At 41.1% G+C, this 19481-nt stretch overlaps 1 long non-coding RNA gene across 1 annotated transcript in view; it reads left to right on the top strand.

Moving 5' to 3' along the window:
* LOC126320541 (uncharacterized) overlaps positions 1–19481 on the top strand; it is a 103677-nt gene that overhangs the window by 81445 nt on the left and 2751 nt on the right. Inside the window, exon 2 of the long non-coding RNA XR_007558140.1 lies at positions 13474–13536. This is a non-coding gene — a long non-coding RNA (uncharacterized LOC126320541). The remainder of the gene's footprint in view (positions 1–13473; positions 13537–19481) is intronic.

A 19481-nucleotide genomic window follows, 5' to 3' on the forward strand; every position in this document is an offset into this window, starting at 1 on the left:
TTAGCTTCCGCAGCAGTTTTCAAACTCGGTTGTTGTACCACGGTGGCTCTTTTCCATTTCTTACGATCTTGCTTGGCACATACTCATCTAACGCATATTGTACGATGGTTTTGAACTTTGTCCACTGATCCTCAACACTATCTGTACTTGAGACAAAACTTTTGTGTTGAGCCGTCAGGTACTCTGTAATCTGCTTTTTGTCACTTTTGCTAAACAGAAAAATCTTCCTACCTTCTTTAATATTTCTACTTATGGCTGAAATCAGTGATGCAGTAACCGCTTTATGATCGCTGATTCCGTGTTCTGCGTTAACTGTTTCGGGTCTGTTTGTCGCCAGAATGTCCAATATGTTATCGCCACGAGTCGGTTCTCTGTTTAACTGCTCAAGGTAGTTTTTCAGATAAAGCACTTTAAAAAAATTTCACTGGATTCTTTGTCCCTGCCACCCGTTATAAACGTTTGAGTCTCCCAGTCTAACGGGTGATCAAAAAGTCAGTATAAATTGGAAAAAGTGATAAACCATGGAATAATGTAGATAGAGAGTTAAAAATTGAGACACATGCTTGGAATGACATGGGGATTTATTAGAAAAAACAAATTCACAAAATGTCTGACAGATCTCTTATGCGCGTCGTTTGGTGATGATCGTGTGCTGAGCCGCCACTTTCGTCACACTTGGCCTCCTAGGTCCCCAGACCTCAGTCCGTGCTATTGTTGGCTTTGGGGTTACCTGAAGTCGCAAGTGTATCGTGATCGAGCGACATCTCTAGGGATGCTGAAAGACAACATCCAACGCCAATGCCTCACCACATGCTTTACAGTGCTTTTCACAACATTATTCCTCGATTACAATTACTGTTGAGGAATGATGGTGGACATATTGAGCATTTCCTGTAAAGAACATCATTTTTGCTTTGTCATGCTATTCCGATCTGATGAAGCGCCACCTGTAGGACATTTTTTGAGCTTTTGTATTTTTTTTTTTTGTTCTAATCAAATCCCATGTCATTTCAAGCATGTGTGTCAATTTGTACCTCCCTATCTACATTATTCCGTGATTTATTCAGTTTTCAAATTTATACTGACTTCTTGGTCACCTGGTGTATCTGGCAAATTAAAATCTCCACCCAGAACTAGAACATGATGGGGAAATGTACTCCGCAAATAGCTCCTCTTCGTCTTCTGCAATTTTCTTGCAATGCAACGCTGTTATCCAGCACTTCCAGATACCGAAGTATGTCAGTGACTGATGCTGGCAACAAGGATCTCACGAACAGAAACGACGTATTGTACACCACTGCACGCCGATCTACGCCGCTAGACAAGTAACAGGCAACTGATTTTGGGTGCCCCTGGTGAGACAAGCCTCTACATCCTTACATTTGTCCTCTATCCATCCCTGCTTAGCCATTTTGCACTTCCTGTCGATTTCATTTTTGAGACGTTTGTATTCCTTTTTGCCTGCTTCACTTACTGTATTTTCATATTTTCTCCTTTCATCAGTTAGATTCAATATCTCATCTGTTACCCAAGGATTTCTACTAGCCCTCGTCTTTTTACCTACTTGATCCTCTGCTGCCTTCACTATTTCATCTCTGAAAGCTACCCATTCTTCTTCTACTGTATTTCTTTCCCCCATTACTGTCAATTGTTCCTTTATGCTCTCACTGAAACTCTGTACAACCTCTTGTTCTTTCTCTTTATCGAGGTCCCATCTCCTTAAATTCCCACCTGTTTGCAGTTTTAATCTACAGGACATAACCAATAGATTGTGGTCAGAGTCCACATTTGCCCCTGGAAATGTCTTACAATTTAAAACCTGGTTCCTTAATCTCTGCCTTACCATTATATAATCTATCTGATACCTTTTAGTATCTCCAGGGTTCTTCCATGTATACAACCTCCTTTCATGATTCTGAAACCAAGTGTTAGCTACGATTAAGTTGTGCTGTGTGCAAAATTCTACCAGGCAGCTTCCTCTTTCATTTCTTAACCCCAAACCATATTCACCTACTACGTTTCCTTCTCTTCCTCATAGCTTGATGTGAGGAGTAAGAATATCGTGGTCAAAATTTTGTGTTTGCTTCCAACAACAGTATGCTATTAATCACTTAACTTAAACCATATGCTAGTACATTTGTATGTCATCCTGATACCAGGTTCCCACCATATATTTCATTCTCTTGAGAATCAGCTAGCAAATCTCCTTACACTCTATTCGTGCATGGTATGACATATGACCAGCTGTCTGCTATCCTGAATGGACTCTTCCAAACTGTGACCAACAACCACCTAAACTGACTCGTGTGATGGAATGGGGCATTTACACAACATTTTAAAATATTTCACATTCCAAGCTAAAATTTCAATTGAAACACGAACTTTCTTTCTGTGGCCATAAAATGATGTAGACCTAACTATGAAGCTATTATAATCGTAACAGGACAACTTTTCAACACTGTCATACAACATACACAAGTTCTTGTGAGTTCATAGTAGAGGTATACCTTGAGCCGTGCAATTAATTATGAATGAAGCACGGTATTGATATTAAATGTCTGAGTGATAGTCAGTTTAGAGAGTAATATAAAACACATTTGTACAATAGCTGGGAATAAGGGGATCTGGCTGAGCTCGTCTGGAAAGCGGCAGTGAGGGGAAACTTTCACTGTGGCAGCCTGGCCCAGTAAGTGTCTTTGTGATCCCTAATGGCACCACCGTGTGTATGGACAAGAGTCAAGACATTCTGCATTGTTCACTCACACAAATATTTTACGTGTTGGAGTGAGAAGTAATGTTTGTGAAAGATGCAATTGACTGCCAAATGCAGAAAATCTGGCTTTGGGATGTGTGCCAGAGATTGCTGTCTTACAGGTGAACTCCCAGCTAGGCCTTTTAAATGCCACCAAACACATAACTCTTACAAAAATTTTGTTTAGGGATTTAAGACCTTTGGACAGTGGTTCATCTTGATGTCTTTCAGAGTGACAGAGAGCTAAAAGGAAGCTGCCTCACTGACACGGGAGAGAGATACGAATAGTGAGGCATGACTTTTTCCAAGGGGTATAGCAGAAATGGAAGCAATGGTTGCCCGAGTAAAACATAGCCCAGGGAAGGGGAGTTGTGCTCTCTGAGGAGCATTTTTCCCAGTCAGAGCTTGGAAGATCCAGAGCACAGCCAGTAAAATTAAGCACATATAGAAAAATTTGGCAATTTGAGGTTTCTCTCCTCACAGTTGCTACACTGATGTGTAAGGAGACTTGTCAAATATTTGGCCAGCCACAGAAGTGGTCTGCTGCTACTGAATGGTATCAAGGGAACTTCAAGTCATCTTGTAAATACAATCTCAGAGATTCATTCGGAATATTTGTATTGCAAAGTCGTTAACACTCTGCTTCTAAAATCCACAAAAAGTGTGACAAACTACCTCCAATAACTTATTAGTTTCAGTAGTTCTATTCTGTGCTCATAAACCAACTAATCACAATACATGTTCCACAGTCGTAAAACACTCCTTCCCACCCAAACACACAACCTCTCAAAGGTTCCAGAATGAAATTTTCTCTCTGCAGCAAAGTGTACACTGATTTAAAACTGTGTGCTGTACTGAGACTCTAGCTCAGTACCTTTGCCTTCTGTGGGAAAGTGCTCTACCAACTGAGCCACCTAAGCATGACTCATGACCCATCCTCACAGCTTTACTTCCTCCAGTACCTCATCTCCTACCATCCAAACTTCAGAGAAGCTGTCCTGCAATGCTGGAAGAAAGGATATAGCAAAGACATGGCTTGTCACAGCGTGGGGGATGTTTACAGAATGAAATTTTCACTCTGCAGTGGAATGTGTGCTGATGTGAAACTTCCTGGCAGATTAAAACTGAGACTCAAACTCAGATCCTTTGCCTTTAGCAGGCAAGTGCTCTCAAAGCTTGTCACAGTTTGGAGCTACCATGTACACAAAGCCATTGCTGCTAATTTTGGCTAACAATAAAAGACAAGCTGCTCCATTACACTCAGTCCAATACATTATTGATAGAGTAGTTTGTATTAGGAAACCTGCAATAAAGTTCTATGCATGCACACGGATTAGCATTTTACTTAAGTGTCAGTGTACACCATTTTCCCAAAACTGCGAAAAACAGAATAATGTATCATGTAATAAAATGTACTGTAGCCTGTTTGATGCATCAGTCCATTTGTCACAAGCAACTGGAGTTGAGTAAAATAGTGTTAATAGCAGACTAAGTGTGAAATGGTATATTGAAACTTACTTAACATACTTGTAGACAGAGTGTCAGGGACACAGATTATTAATAACAACTTTTTCATTTATGGTCTTGTGCTGGTATGAACTACCAATTTTCTTTTGGTTCCAGCTGTATGGAATTGAATTCTCACAAGCTTTTTGTTCAGTACTCGTAAACCGATGTCAGATGGTAGCTGACTCTCATACCAAACACGACCTCATCCACAGCCATGTTGCCAGCACTATCATGAAGATGGCTGCAGTATAACTGGATAAATAAGATGATCTACTCACCACACTGGTGGCAGCAGAAACTATATGCAAAGGATATGGAAATGTGGAAGCTTTCAGAGCCAATGGCTCTTCCTTCTAGCAGAAGATTTGAAGGGAAAGAAAGAAGACTGGCAAGACTGAAGAAAGGGAGAGAGTTATGGAAAAGTTGCCCAAAACCATAGGTCAGAGGAGACTTACCAGACAGGATGAGAAGGAAAGACTGATCCTTGGTGCCTGCGCTGGATGAGATTTGAAAACCTGAGAGCTTAACGATGGAAGATGCGGTAATCAGCAAGACACAATTTACTGGAAAAAAAAGGTCATTTGGAGTCAATATGAGCTGAAAGCTAACTGCATTGTACATGATAGGCATATATGGGGAGGTGGAAGATGGTGGAGATGTGTGTGTGTGTGTGTGGGGGGGGGGGGGGAGATAGACGGACTGCAAAATGAAAGGGGAGCAAAGAAAAGGAATAGTTACTGAGAATAAATTCTGACAACACTATGATGCAATTTTACTTTTTTAAGCTGATGTTTCTCATTGATTGTGTAAACAAAACAAACGGATCACATACTTTTGGACATATAAATACAGACTGATTATTGGCTCCAGTGTCCAAGGTTGTTGAATAAGTCAGTTTGCAGTCTGCTTGTTTCTATTAAATCATTGTCCACCCACGTTAGCTGAGTGGTGAGTGTGACATACTGTCGATCTTAAGGGCCTGCATTTGATCCCCAGCTGGATAAGAGATTTTCTCCACTCAGGGACTGGGTGTTGTGTTGTCCAGATAATCACCTATTCATCCCCATCCAAGCACAATTCGCCAAAGTGGTGTGAAATTAATTAGTTTGTTTATTTTCATTCATTTTAGAAAAACATCTGTCTGTCTCTGATTTGATTGTCTTGGCCATGGTTTCTAAATCTGCCTCTACTTGTGTGACACGCCTCGTGATGTCATCATGAGGGGTAACGCACTTTCCTACTTTTGTCATTATGTGCTACTTAAAGGTTTGACATTGATTTCATTATGTTTTGCTAAAACTGTTAGTTTTGAAAACTAGGTGGCCATTTGAGTGATCCTTTTGTTCAAGTCAGTACCAATTTTGGTTAATTTAGCGTCATTACTGTCAAGTTTTTTCTTTATTTCCTGAAATTTTTCCGTAAACAGTTTCTCATTGTTCTGTAAACTTGTATTCATCTGCTGAAATTGTTGCATGACTGCACTGATAAATTGTGAGAAATTTACTGTTTGAACATTATCTGCTCCCGGTAAATCGTGAGAATTTACTGCTTGTGATCCACTTTCCATATCTTGCAACTCTATGTTGCTGTCGGTTCATACGGCTAGATTATTTAGGTTCTGTATTTCATTTACTGTTTCACTTGTTTGAGCAAGTGTAATTTAATTCTATGCTGCTTCATTGGATATGGAACTTGCAGTAGGCAAACTGTTTATGTTAACCATTCTGTGAGTCATGACCGTATCAATAGTAATAAGATTTTTTTTTTAAACTCGTCTCTACAATGTTTAGCTTGTATGTAATGTTATTCAAACAATGCATAGAGTTGATCTATTATTGACAATGTCTCTACACGCCATGTTGTCTCCACTGAGCTGTGTATCGGCCATTTTGCAGTAATTGTTGTCGTACTTTGAAAAAAACAAAAAATATACACTCAGCAGTAAAAATCACTTTTTAACTTTAGCAAAACTTCGCTATATATCGTGAGTTAATGAAAGATTGTGCCAACAAACAGCCCAAGATGCTATGGGGCAATGTATCACAGGATGGCATTTGGCACCTTTATGTGTCAGAATATACACCTGCATTGCCATCAGAGAGTGGTATGCATTGTAGTGATGTGACAGGACACCCTTCACTGTGACACATGTTCCATTTGACCTGAATTACAGCGATGTCACATCGTATGACCAAAATGACCATTTCCTTGAGGGTGTTGCAGTTTCTTCTTTCAGCAGAGTAAATGGTATGCATTTCATTGTAACCTTTCTAGTTTAGTAAATAAATCACCTTCCTTGACAAGGATCTCAATATCTGTTTATTGTTGTTACTAAGTATATACTACAGGTCAAAATTATTCGATCACCTATGAAAAAAGCTGTGCACTTTATTTTAATAGACAACTACACTCTTCAAACTAAATAGGCTAACAATACAAATATTTTCTCTCTCTCTGTCATTAAGTACCCTTCGTGCTAAGAACTGTTGGCATTATGGAGATAATATTTTTGCAGAGATTACAGTCCCATGCATCTGTAATCCATAGATTTTCAACATTAGATGATGCCAGTTCTCTGATCTCTCTGCCATGTTCATCCCAGTGGGTGAGGTGGAGCAGTGGTTAGCACACTGGACTTGCATTCGGGAGGACAACGGTTCAAACCCATGTCCAGCCATCTTGATTTAGGTTTTCTGTGATATCCCTAAGTCGCTTCAGGCAAATGCCGTGATGGTTCTTGTGAAAGGGCAGAGTGGACTTCCCTCCCCATCCTTCCCTAATCCAAGCTTGTGCTCCGTCTCTAATAACCTTGTTTTCAATGGGACATTAGTGTTTAATCTCCCTCCCTCAAGTTCATCCCATAAGTATTCGATGGGATTTAAGTGAGGTGGCTGACTTCACCAGACCATACTCTTCAGTTTCCCAAATTTCTTTCCTCTATTAACACAATTTAGAAGTCTGTCTGAGATCATTGTCTTGCTGCAGATCAACCCACAACTAATATGCCTCTTGGCAGATTGAACTGAATTGTTGATCAGTACTGACTTCATATGTTCTCCACGATGTCAATGAGTAAACATTCAGTGAAGGCTTACAAATTTAAAACTCGATTAAGCCTTGGACCATTGCTGTGCCCATTGCAATCAGTTCAACTTCTCTCTATCCATCCATGTAAGTCATGGTCACACAAATGGCATTGCTCTGCTGAGACAAAGGTTGGAGCTTCTCACATATTGTTTACTTTACTATTAATTTTATGTGCAGGAGGAGTCCTCACATTTACTCTGTACACATAGGAACTAATCTTTGCTTTACGGTGTTACTCAGGGTCTTCCAGATTGTCAAACACTTGAGCTGGCACCAGAGCAATGTATACACTACTGTAGGCTTGGTTAGGCCAAATTTTGTTCCTATTGCCTTGCTAGAATAGCCTTTGTGATGCAGAGCTACAATTACAGCACTTTTTTCAATTTCGACCTCCTCCTTCTTCCATCTTATTAGGATGCAATACAGCATGAACTTGAACAAGTATAGAAACTCACTTCTAGATGCACACAGTGTACAAAGGCAGCAAAAGAAATGAGACCTATTTAAATGGAACCCTCTTAGGTAAAGGCCACCAGTGTTGTGGAGACTCACCAGCACCTCTCTGGGTGAACAATGATTTTGAAACATAACAGATGAGCTTAGTTTTTGCATGTTTTACTATCAAAACAGGTTTATGACACAATACTCAAAGTTAAATCCCTGTTTTTAACACAAATCAATAGCTGTGATTGAAAACTTTTCTTCACTTTTGCATCTAAAATTCGTAGGCAATGTGTGTGATCATCTGGACCACAGCCCTTGGACACCCAAAAAGTTCAAAATGCATCTGACAGCAAGCCATCCGAGTCATTGGCACATCTCAAGGGCCAAAGTAGCATGTACGTGGTTTTATAGTGATCCCAACATAAACTGCTTCCAAACCTCAGAAATGGAATTCTGTGATTGAAATTCAACCTTTGTAAGAGATTAGAATGTATGCCACTTACTACTAGCACAGACATACTGCTATTTTAAGTGTTCTCTCTGTCAAGGTAACTGTAACTGAATTGGCAGAGAAGTGACTAAACACAGGAATGATATTGAGTTGCTACAACAAAATCAGGGATCTTCTCTTTATAACAGTATCTAATTTTGTAATATGTTTCTGCTGTTGAATCGTGTTCCATCTGTGTATTACAGTGCCTATGTAGCACCAAAATGTTCCATCTTCAAAATTTGAATTCAGAATATTTTCATGTGCTTTTGGAAGGTGTGAAATGTCACAACTCGTATCCCTAGAAGTGTTGGTATTATAATTGCCAGCTCAGAGACATGGTTATTCATTACAAATGATGGGGGCAAAAGCCTCCAATTGAATACAAAGCTGAAATATAAATGAGTAAGTGAACATAGAATTGCTCATTGGATTACACTGTGTCTGTTATTGTTATATTTCCAATTCTTAATTTTCTGCATTCAGTTACAGTTATCATTGTACAACTTGCTACAACGAAGCATGGAAGTCACCCCAAGACAGTGAAGATCACATGGAACATGGAATGAGTGTCTGAACTGAAATGATTCCAAGCAAGCTACCCTGGGAATTGATTAATACTAAAAGTGTGTACTGCTTGGAGTATCTGACAAATTGTGCAGGGTCAGAAACACATACATTTTACAGAAAAAGTACAAGATGTGGTGAACATTCTGTCTGCAGTCTGGTATAGTGAACTGCTATGGGTGAAACAGAGTACAGTACTGCTCAAAGTAGAGGTGCTAGTTCTTGGAGTGCATTTACAGTAACCAGGATGAAATGTTTGTGGCTTTGCTTGCCTGTGTGAGAAGGACTGTTGCTAAAGAAAAAATCCATTTTATTTTGCCAAATGTGTTTAAAAGTAAAAAATAATACATATATTGACTGAATTATAAAGGTAACTAATGATAATGGTGTTTCAGACATTCCAGACTACATCTTGGGTACAGTTACAAGAATTATCAGGTGCTGTGAAAAATGGTATTGGCTGCTAAACATTTACATGTAATGCTGTGGTAATTTAGGATCAAGAAAGTGCCTTGAAAAAAATGTTTATGTCTCCTTTTTCGTATATTTTTTAAGTTGAAGTGACTGTACATCATGTGGCAATAGCCGAAACAAATTGGCAACAAATTTAAATGAAATGTATACAATTTTTACGGTTCATATAGAAGATAACATGTTTAATAAACAATGCTGTTTTTAACAATAGTATAATGAATACTATGCCTTATCTTACGATAACATTAGAATAATATTTAAATACCTAAATTTGGGAGTTGTTATAGCCAGTAGTGTCTGCAACACATCAAACAGAGCTTTTCGTTAGCTACCATTGTATGTTTCAGCACCATGTTAACAAGCCTGCCACTCCTATCATACTTTATGTACACCCTATATAAAGTCCAGGAACACTTTCAAGTAATTACTGCACAAGAACTAAACATTGTACAGATATCATACATATTGCAATTTGAAGTGAAACTGTAAAAAAACTTCCAAACAAACGGGGCACTGCTTCATCATGTGGTAGAGGCAGTACATACACCAGATCTTTAATGCGTCCCCACAGAAAAAAGTCACATGGAGTGAGATGTGGTGATTGGGGAACCATTTAGTGAAACACCTGTCCTCATCTGTAGCAAGACCGATCCATCGATGCAGCAGCTCTGTGTTCAGTCACCCACAAACTTCACGATGAAAATGGGTTGGAGCTCCATCCTGCTGAAAGATGAATGAAGGGTCCAGTTGCATTTGAGGTATCAGCCATTGCTGCAACACATCCAAGTAGGAATATCCAGTAACAGTGCTCTCAGTGAAGAAGAATTGCCTGTACTGTTTTTGGTACGACAAGGCACAAAAAACATTTACTTCTGGGGACTCATGCTCAAACTCAATGCATTCGTGTGGATGCTTTGTACCCCCAGATATGACAATTATGCCTGTTCACTTTCCCATTAGTGTGAAAAGTGGCTTCCCTGCTAAATATTATGTAATCAAAGCCATTACCATCCCCATTCAGTTTTTGCAACTCTGAACAAAACTCAAAGAGAAGCGTTTTGTCATCATCATTGAGTTCCTGCACTAGCTCCAGTTTGAATGATTTCATTGACACCTTCTGTAGCAGGACTTTTCACTATGTCATTGGAGCTATTTTGAGATCATGGGATGCACGACGCACAGATTTTCTCGGACTCCTTATAGATGACTCTCGTATGCACTCCTCATTCACTTCACTCACACTGGGACGTCTGCTTCTCTTTCCCGGGCACAAGCAACCCATCATAACAAATTTGTTGTGCCAGTGGTAAATGGCCTTCCTTGTTGGTGGCTCCTTACCACACTAGCTTTTGTTGGACGCCAACACACAGAAAGCTCACTCCACACCTCAACTCACCATGTTTTTGACTTTTGCTGACTATCCACAAGTTACGAAACTACACTGTGGTGGTATACATTAAAAAAAAACTTTCAGTGTCTCTTTGAAATGACACATGTATGATAGGTGCACACTGTTTGGTTCTTGTGCAATAAATAATTGAAAGTGTTTGTGGTCTTTATGTATGCCTCATATTTTTTTATACATGGCAAAATCATGATATTCTCAACATTAGAAATGTTCATAATGTAACCATATGCATAAATTAATTTGCAAATGAATGTAAAATGACTCATTCCTCATCATTATGATCCATAGAACATGTATCCTACTAACTAAATTGGATTAGATGATGATGCATCACTATTAAATCATTTGCCTGTATTGTCTCTGTCGCCAAAAAGTGTATTATTAAGGGAGATAAGACTATTAGTTTGTTCTTTCAGTTGTCACTTGAAACTGAAAATAACATTGATATGAATGATCATCAAAAAGAAAAGAAACTTTATGGTTCCATGGACCTTTTACAAGTCTCAACCAACTATGCAGACTGAAGAGATGAATGAAAATTTGACCGAATTCCGAGATTTGAACCCAGATCCTCTGCTCACTGGGCAGATGCACGAACCACTACACCACCCTGGCACAGTGGCTCTGCACTGTTTGCCCCAGCATGCCTCCCTCCTCAGTCCAAAATCCTGTTCACAACTCAGTCCACTTATTTCCCCAAAACACAAAGAGCACCACAGAGGATGTCAAACTGTCATGGAATAGCACCTCAGTTTTGAATGAAATGGGGATTCCTCTCTGGAACCATATAGTTTCATTTAATGAAAGCAGCTGTACCTGGGTCTCAGGCAGGACCTCCTGTTTCGTTTGATTCTGAGGTACTATTCCAATACTGTTGGACATGTTCCACACCCAGGAGGATACCCTCTTTTGTGGGTCTGTGGAATAAATAATTAATGTAATCTAGTCTGAGAGCCCCTCCTCTTGTGGCAGTTAATTGTATATCACTGGAGCAACAAGGCATTGTGACTAAAAAGGACACACCATTCCCATTTTCTGGAATGGTTGCAAGGCAAATGCACTTACTTGCAGGCCTTTATTATGGATAACAATCTGTTGAAGCATTAAAGAACACAGTTAACATTCCTGAATTGTGACACACTTTATAGACCAGAATTGTCTTCTCTAGGTCTCAACATGAATTTGATGAAGGGTAATTGCCTGAAACTTTACTGATAAAGGCAAAATAGTTCTCTTAATTCACCTCAAAAGCACGATTACCGACCTCGATATCAGATGGAGCAATAAATGAAATATTCGAAAGTGTCATTCATTGGTTCTCAATAAATGGTCTAGCACATCATTTACAAAGAAAAGGCATCTTATTCAGTTTTGTACAAGGAAAGACAAATCATCACTAATAATGAAGCATTACGGAAAAGAAATATGTGAAGACTGATTGTTAAAAATACTTGGGGGTACATAGTGATGAGAACAAGAATTAGAAAACTGAGTGCAGCAACATTTGCTCTAAATTTGATTGCCATAAGTGGCAATGACATCACTAGAAAATTTAACTTCCTTCTTTCATTGATGTCATATTTAGAATGGGGGCCTCTGACCCCTCCCCCTCCCCATCCCCCTACACACACGCACAGTGCCTATCCTCAAACTTCACATAGATAAAGAAATTAGGTAGCCTCACAACACATACACTCTTACAAAGTTTGTTTTGAAGGATCAGCACAATTTGAAAATAATACTAGCATTCATAAATACAATACTAGAAGGAAAACAGTGGGACTCAATCTTGTTGTAGCACAGAAAGAAGCATATCATGCAGCCATAAAAATATTTTACCACCTCCCTTTAATTAACAAGGTGCTGGCTGATAATGAAAGTTGACAAGTGCTATTCCATAGATGAATTTCTGAGAAGGAAACAACAGGTTAGCCACGAGCACTGATGTGCTGCTTCCTGGACTTCGGTAGGCGGGCCGGCCCCGGACTGAATCAGCCCAGCAGGTTAACAAAGAGGGACGGTGTGCCGGCAAGCCTGAATGTGGTTTTTAGGCAGTTTTCCACATCCCACATAGTAAATACTGCTCTGGTCCCCATGTACCACCTCAGTTACACAACTTGCAGACATCTGAAAAACATTCGCGCTATTTCATGGCTTACGCTAGATGCAGACAGCTAGGATACATTACTTCTGTCCTGGGGGGTACATGATGGTGACATGAAGGGCATCTGGCAACAACACTCTGTGACACTAACATTGCCAACTCTATAGTAACAGGGTCAACCCCGTATTGAAGTGGGGCAAAGGCCCAAGCAAAAGGTGAGAAGGTGACATATCTACTAAATGCAATTTATCACAGTCAACATGAAACTTATTTTGGGCATACATAAGAATGAAAATAGCATACTGCAGTGTGAATGCCTTTCACTTTTAGGCCAAAAGGCAGTTCATATCTGTAAATCAAATCTACAATGAAAATATTCCTTTAAAAAGCACATTTAAATATGGACATGTTCTCATTACATGAACCATGAGCGATTTTCAAAACCAAAAATCTTCTTCTTTCTTTCAAAATAACTTACCTCTTATTGTATAATGCTTGTTATACCATATTTTTATAGTGTAGTATGTGATACCATAGAAAAAACTGTAAAGTGGCCACTATAGTACTAATATTCGTTTTCAATATTTTATTCAAATTTCAGGTTTATTATTACTTCACAATTATTTTAAATGTTTCAGATCACCATGCCAGAATAAAATGACGTAACTGTGGCATAACTATCTTTAGAAGTATTCTTTGACGTAAGTGTTACATGCAAAAAAGAATAATTTTCTTAACAGTCACAAGCAACATGGAAATATCATCGGTGATGGTTGTGTTCCAACTTAAGTACTAGTGATTTCGGCAGGCTTCTTAAAAAATAGTTTACTGTAAACCATCAACATCTTTTTTCCTATTATCTTAGACTGGATGGCTGAAAAGTACTTGGGCTTTTGTCCAAGGAAAGGGTTTTGTAGTGGTTCATCTGCTCTTTTACATCTAGTTGGGACTTCTAGAATGAATTTGTCTCAACATCAGTATGAGTGTTTCCCATAGCTTTGTACTTGTGTATGGAAATGCATTTTATTTCACATATTTAATGTGAAATCCCTATCTAAGGACCTACAAGATGTACATCGGCGAGCAAGGTTTCTTAGCTGAGTCACTGATTGTAGATCTCATTGTATTCCTCTTTTGTTACAATTGTTGGCCTTTTTCTTAGAAGTTTTCCTATTCTATCAAAAGTGGAGTCAGTGCATAAGTAACTGTGTCCTTTTAATAATAATAATAATAATAATTAGTTGTGCTATGCAACATGTTATGAGGGAGCACGGAAGCACAAACAGTTGCTCTGCATTAGAGAAACAGTGTGACTGGAATGGAAATCACTCGACTGGATGTAATGGATTAGTTATCCTTCACACAAAATGTGTATGTGGACACAGATGTATTTTCCTAGGCTTGTATCTTGGCAAATGTTTGATTTCACTTAAATTATTACTAACAAACAGATAGAGGGGCTGGCCAGTACTTACCTCAGCTCAGTACAGCCAATAGAGACACAAAAAACAACCGAAAATTTAAGCTCCTAGCTTTCGGAATAAATGTTCCTTCATCAGGGAGGAGAGAGGGGAAAGAAAGGGAAGAAGGGAAAGTGGATTTAGTTACTCACAACCCAGGTTATGAAGCAACAGGGAAGGTAGCAAGGATGGAGGCATGGTTGTCAGAGGGAAGCCAAAGATATTCTACTGCAGGTACTGTGCCAGCTTCAAGCCAAAGAGGATGCATACAGAAGTAAAGAGGTGTATAGTATAAAGATGTAGGATGTAAAGATGCATGAATGGCTAAAGAGGAAAGGGAAAGAGGAGAAGACTGAAAAGTAAATGGGAGTGAGGTTGTTTAACGTAGGTTTAGTCCAGGGGGATGGCGGGATGAAAGGATGTGCTGGAGTGCAAGTTCCCATCTCCGCAGTTCAGAGGGACTGGTGTTGGGTGGGAGAAGCCAAATGGCACGTACAGTGTAGCAGGTTCCCAGGTCCCTAGAATTATGCTGGAGGGCATGCTCCGCTACTGGGTATTGGACATCTCCTAGGCGGACAGTTCGTCTGTGTCCGTTCATGCGCTCAGCCAGTTTAGTTGTTGTCATACCGATGTAAAAGGCTGTGCAGTGCAGGCATGTCAGCTGATAAATGACATGTGTAGTCTCACACGTGGCCCTTCCTTGAATTGTGTATGTTTTCCTAGTAGCGGGGCTGGAGTAGGTGGTTGTGGGGGGATGCATGGGGCAGGTTTTGCAGCGGGGTCGGTTACAGGGGTAGGAACCGCTGGGTAGAGAAGGTAGTCTGGGAATATTGCAGGGTTTAACAAGGATGTTACGGAGGTTAGGGGGACGATGAAAGGCAACTCTGGGTGGTGTGGGGAGAATTTTGTCAAGGGATGATCTCATTTCAGGGTTGACTTGAGAAAGTCATATCCCTGGCGGAGTAATTTATTGATGTATTCGAGGCCAGGATAATATTGGGTGACAAGGGGGATGCTTCTGTGTGGTCTGAGGCTAGGAATATTGTTGTTGGACGGGGAGGAATGTATTGCTCGGGAGATCTGTTTGTGGACAAGGTCTGCAGGATAGTTGCGGGAGAGGAAAACACTGGTCAGGTTATTGGTGTAATTGTTGAGGGATTCGTCACTGGAGCAGATACGTTTGCCACGAATACCTAGGCTGTAGGGAAGGGAGCGTTTGATGTGGAATGGATGGCAGCTATCAAAGTGAAGGTACTGTTGTTTGTTGGTGGGTTTGATATGGACAGAGGTGTGGATGTGAGCTTCAACAAGATGAAGGTCAACATCCAGGAAGGTGGCTTTTGTTTTGGAGAAGGACCAGGTGAAATTCAGATTCGAAAAGGAGTTGAGGTTGGGTAAGGGCTAAGGATTGAAGGTTCTGGAAGTCTAGGAGAGATTGGTGGAAGGAGGAATTGCACCCAGAGATGGGAACTTTTAAGGTAAGTAAGTAAGATCTTTTTTGCGCACGCACGATCTTTTTTGCGTCACGCGCGATCTTTTTTTCGCTACTCGCTATTTCTGTTTTTGAGCAGCATGTGTTCTCTTTCCCCTGATCTGGACATACTTGCTTGGTCTGGTCAACTTTTTCCGTATTTTTCTTATTCGGTGGTCTTTCTTTGGTATTTAACGTTACCAACACAATTTCTTTCTTTCTCGCCCTTCCTTCCGTGTTTTATTCCTTCTTATGATTACTATTCTAACTTTAGTTATTTATTTTCCCTACCCACCAGTTACCCACTATGTACCCTAATCCTATACCACATTATTTACATTCATTCCGGAAACATGCATTTACCGTAGCCAAACTGCAATCCCACATACTTTTCCTCCGTTCCTGCTTAACCTTTGGAATTACCCCTAAAGGACTTACCTTAAAAGTTCCCATCTCTGGGTGCAATTCCTCCTTCCACCAATCTCTCCTGGACTTCCAGAACCTTCAATCCTTAGCCCTTACCCAACTTGTCCTGAACCTCTACACTACTTCATGTAACCACCACTCCCAACAGCTCCTATCTCTCTTCAAAGTCCTGCACCTCTCAAACCATTGCTTGGAGAACACACTCAGGAACATCATCCTAGAAGCCAGCTGCAAACTTGAGTCCCATGCCACACACCACCTGAAAAAACTATCCACAGTGCTAGTGCAACACCTAAGAAGTGGGGTCCCTCTCCCTATCCCTCACAAACACCAACCACAACAGAACCGTCAACAAACCCCCCTCATAGCCAACAAACCTAGCCTAGCCACCCTACTCAATCTCCCCATCCCAGCACATACCCCACACAGACAAAATCTCAACTATAACCACAGTCAAATGCCACATATCACCAACTCCAATTCAGTTCTAAACCTCTCATCCAGATCCCTCTCTCCTCAAGAGACATCTGTTCTATCAAAAGGCTTAACCTTTAGCCCCACACCTAAATTCAACCACACTGCCCTGGTTAAAGATCTCCTCTCTTTCACCCGGAACCTCAACTGGAAATATCACTTCACCACCCAAACACAGCCCCCAAATACTAGACCCAGTGTCGAACCTTGTTTAGAACAGTTCCGACCGCCTTCTCAAAGGGATCCTCCTCCCCTCCCCCAAAACCATCCCTTGCAGACGTTTCAGGAATTCCTCACATCCAGTGTTGCCTCCCAGTCCTTCTTGAAGAACATTCTGACAACCCCCAACATCACCCCAGCTGAATCCCGTGCCATTAAACAACTGAAAACAGACCGCTCTATTGTAATCCTTCCGGCGGATAAAGGCTCCACAACTGTCGTACTTGACCGTGTGGAGTATGTGGCAGAAGGACTGCGTCAACTCTCCGACACCTCAACCTACAAAGCTGTTACCCTGGATCCCATTCCCTCCATTCAGACTGAGCTGCAGAAAATCCTAAAAATCCAAGGTCCCTCACAAGGCCTCACAATGGCTTCCATAGACTTACTCACTCCACCTGAGCCACGTACCCCTACCTTCTACCTATTACCCAAAATCCACAAAGAGAACCATCCTGGCCGTCCCATTGTAGCAGGCTTCAAAGCCCCAACAGAACGTATCTCAGCTCTGGTAGACCAACACCTCCAACCTATCACCTGCAGGCTCTCATCCTACATCAAGGACACAAACCACTTCCTAGAACGCCTCAAATCCATTCCCACTCCTCTCCCACCTGAAACCTTTCCTGTCACCATAGATGCTACATCCCTTTACACAAACATCCCACACACCCATGGTCTCTCTGCTCTTGAGCACTACCTCTCCCAACGCCCAACCGAAGATCTTCCAAAAACCTCGTTCCTTATCACACTTACCAACTTCATCCTCACCCATAATTACTTCACTTTTGAAGGAGAGACCTACAAACAAATCAGGGGAACTGCCATGGGAACCAGGATGGCTCCATCCTATGCCAACCTCTTCATGGGCCGCATGGAGGAGGCTTTCCTGAAGACCCAACAGCTGCTTCCCCTGGCCTGGTATAGGTTTATAGATGACATGTTTGTGGTCTGGACTCATGGTGAAAAAACACTCCTTAATTTTCTCCATAACCTCAACTCCTTTTCGAATCTGAATTTCACCTGGTCCTTCTCCAAAACCAAAGCCACCTTCCTGGATGTTGACCTTCATCTTGTTGAAGCTCACATCCACACCTCTGTCCATATCAAACCCACCAACAAACAACAGTACCTTCACTTTGATAGCTGCCATCCATTCCACATCAAACGCTCCCTTCCCTACAGCCTAGGTATTCGTGGCAAACGTATCTGCTCCAGTGACGAATCCCTCAACAATTACACCAATAACCTGACCAGTGCTTTCCTCTCCCGCAACTATCCTGCAGACCTTGTCCACAAACAGATCTCCCGAGCAATACATTCCTCCCCGTCCAACAACAATATTCCTAGCCTCAGACCACACAGAAGCATCCCCCTTGTCACCCAATATTATCCTGGCCTCGAATACATCAATAAATTACTCCGCCAGGGATATGACTTTCTCAAGTCAACCCTGAAATGAGATCATCCCTTGACAAAATTCTCCCCACACCACCCAGAGTTGCCTTTCGTCGTCCCCCTAACCTCCGTAACATCCTTGTTAAACCCTGCAATATTCCCAGACTACCTTCTCTACCCAGCGGTTCCTACCCCTGTAACCGACCCCGCTGCAAAACCTGCCCCATGCATCCCCCCACAACCACCTACTCCAGCCCCGCTACTAGGAAAACATACACAATTCAAGGAAGGGCCACGTGTGAGACTACACATGTCATTTATCAGCTGACATGCCTGCACTGCACAGCCTTTTACATCGGTATGACAACAACTAAACTGGCTGAGCGCATGAACGGACACAGACGAACTGTCCGCCTAGGAGATGTCCAATACCCAGTAGCGGAGCATGCCCTCCAGCATAATTCTAGGGACCTAGGAACCTGCTACACTGTACGTGCCATTTGGCTTCTCCCACCCAACACCAGTCCCTCTGAACTGCGGAGATGGGAACTTGCACTCCAGCACATCCTTTCATCCCGCCATCCCCCTGGACTAAACCTACGTTAAACAACCTCACTCCCATTTACTTTTCAGTCTTCTCCTCTTTCCCTTTCCTCTTTAGCCATTCATGCATCTTTACATCCTACATCTTTATACTATACACCTCTTTACTTCTGTATGCATCCTCTTTGGATTGAAGCTGGCACAGTACCTGCAGTAGAATATCTTTGGCTTCCCTCTGACAACCATGCCTCCATCCTTGCTACCTTCCCTGTTGCTTCATAACCTGGGTTGTGAGTAACTAAATCCACTTTCCCTTCTTCCCTTCTCTCCTCCCTGATGAAGGAACATTTATTCCGAAAGCTAGGAGCTTAAATTTTCGGTTGTTTTTTGTGTCTCTATCGGCTGTACTGAGCTGAGGTAAGTACTGGCCAGCCCCTCTATCTCTTTGTTAGTAATTGTTTCACATCTTTATATGAGATTTTCCATTAATTAGTTATTTCACTTAAATTGTATGATTATCTAGGTTCTGCTTATCCTGTTCGTTTTGTTCCATTCTGTGTCTCATTTATTTTAAATTCCTGACATGTTTGCTTTTGTGTGTAAGCTCCTCATATAAAATTTTGTTGAGGATTAAGGCAGCAACAAAGTTCAGTAA

Source organism: Schistocerca gregaria, unplaced genomic scaffold, assembly GCF_023897955.1.
Source record: "Schistocerca gregaria isolate iqSchGreg1 unplaced genomic scaffold, iqSchGreg1.2 ptg000726l, whole genome shotgun sequence".
Taxonomy (NCBI): Eukaryota; Metazoa; Arthropoda; class Insecta; order Orthoptera; family Acrididae; genus Schistocerca; species Schistocerca gregaria.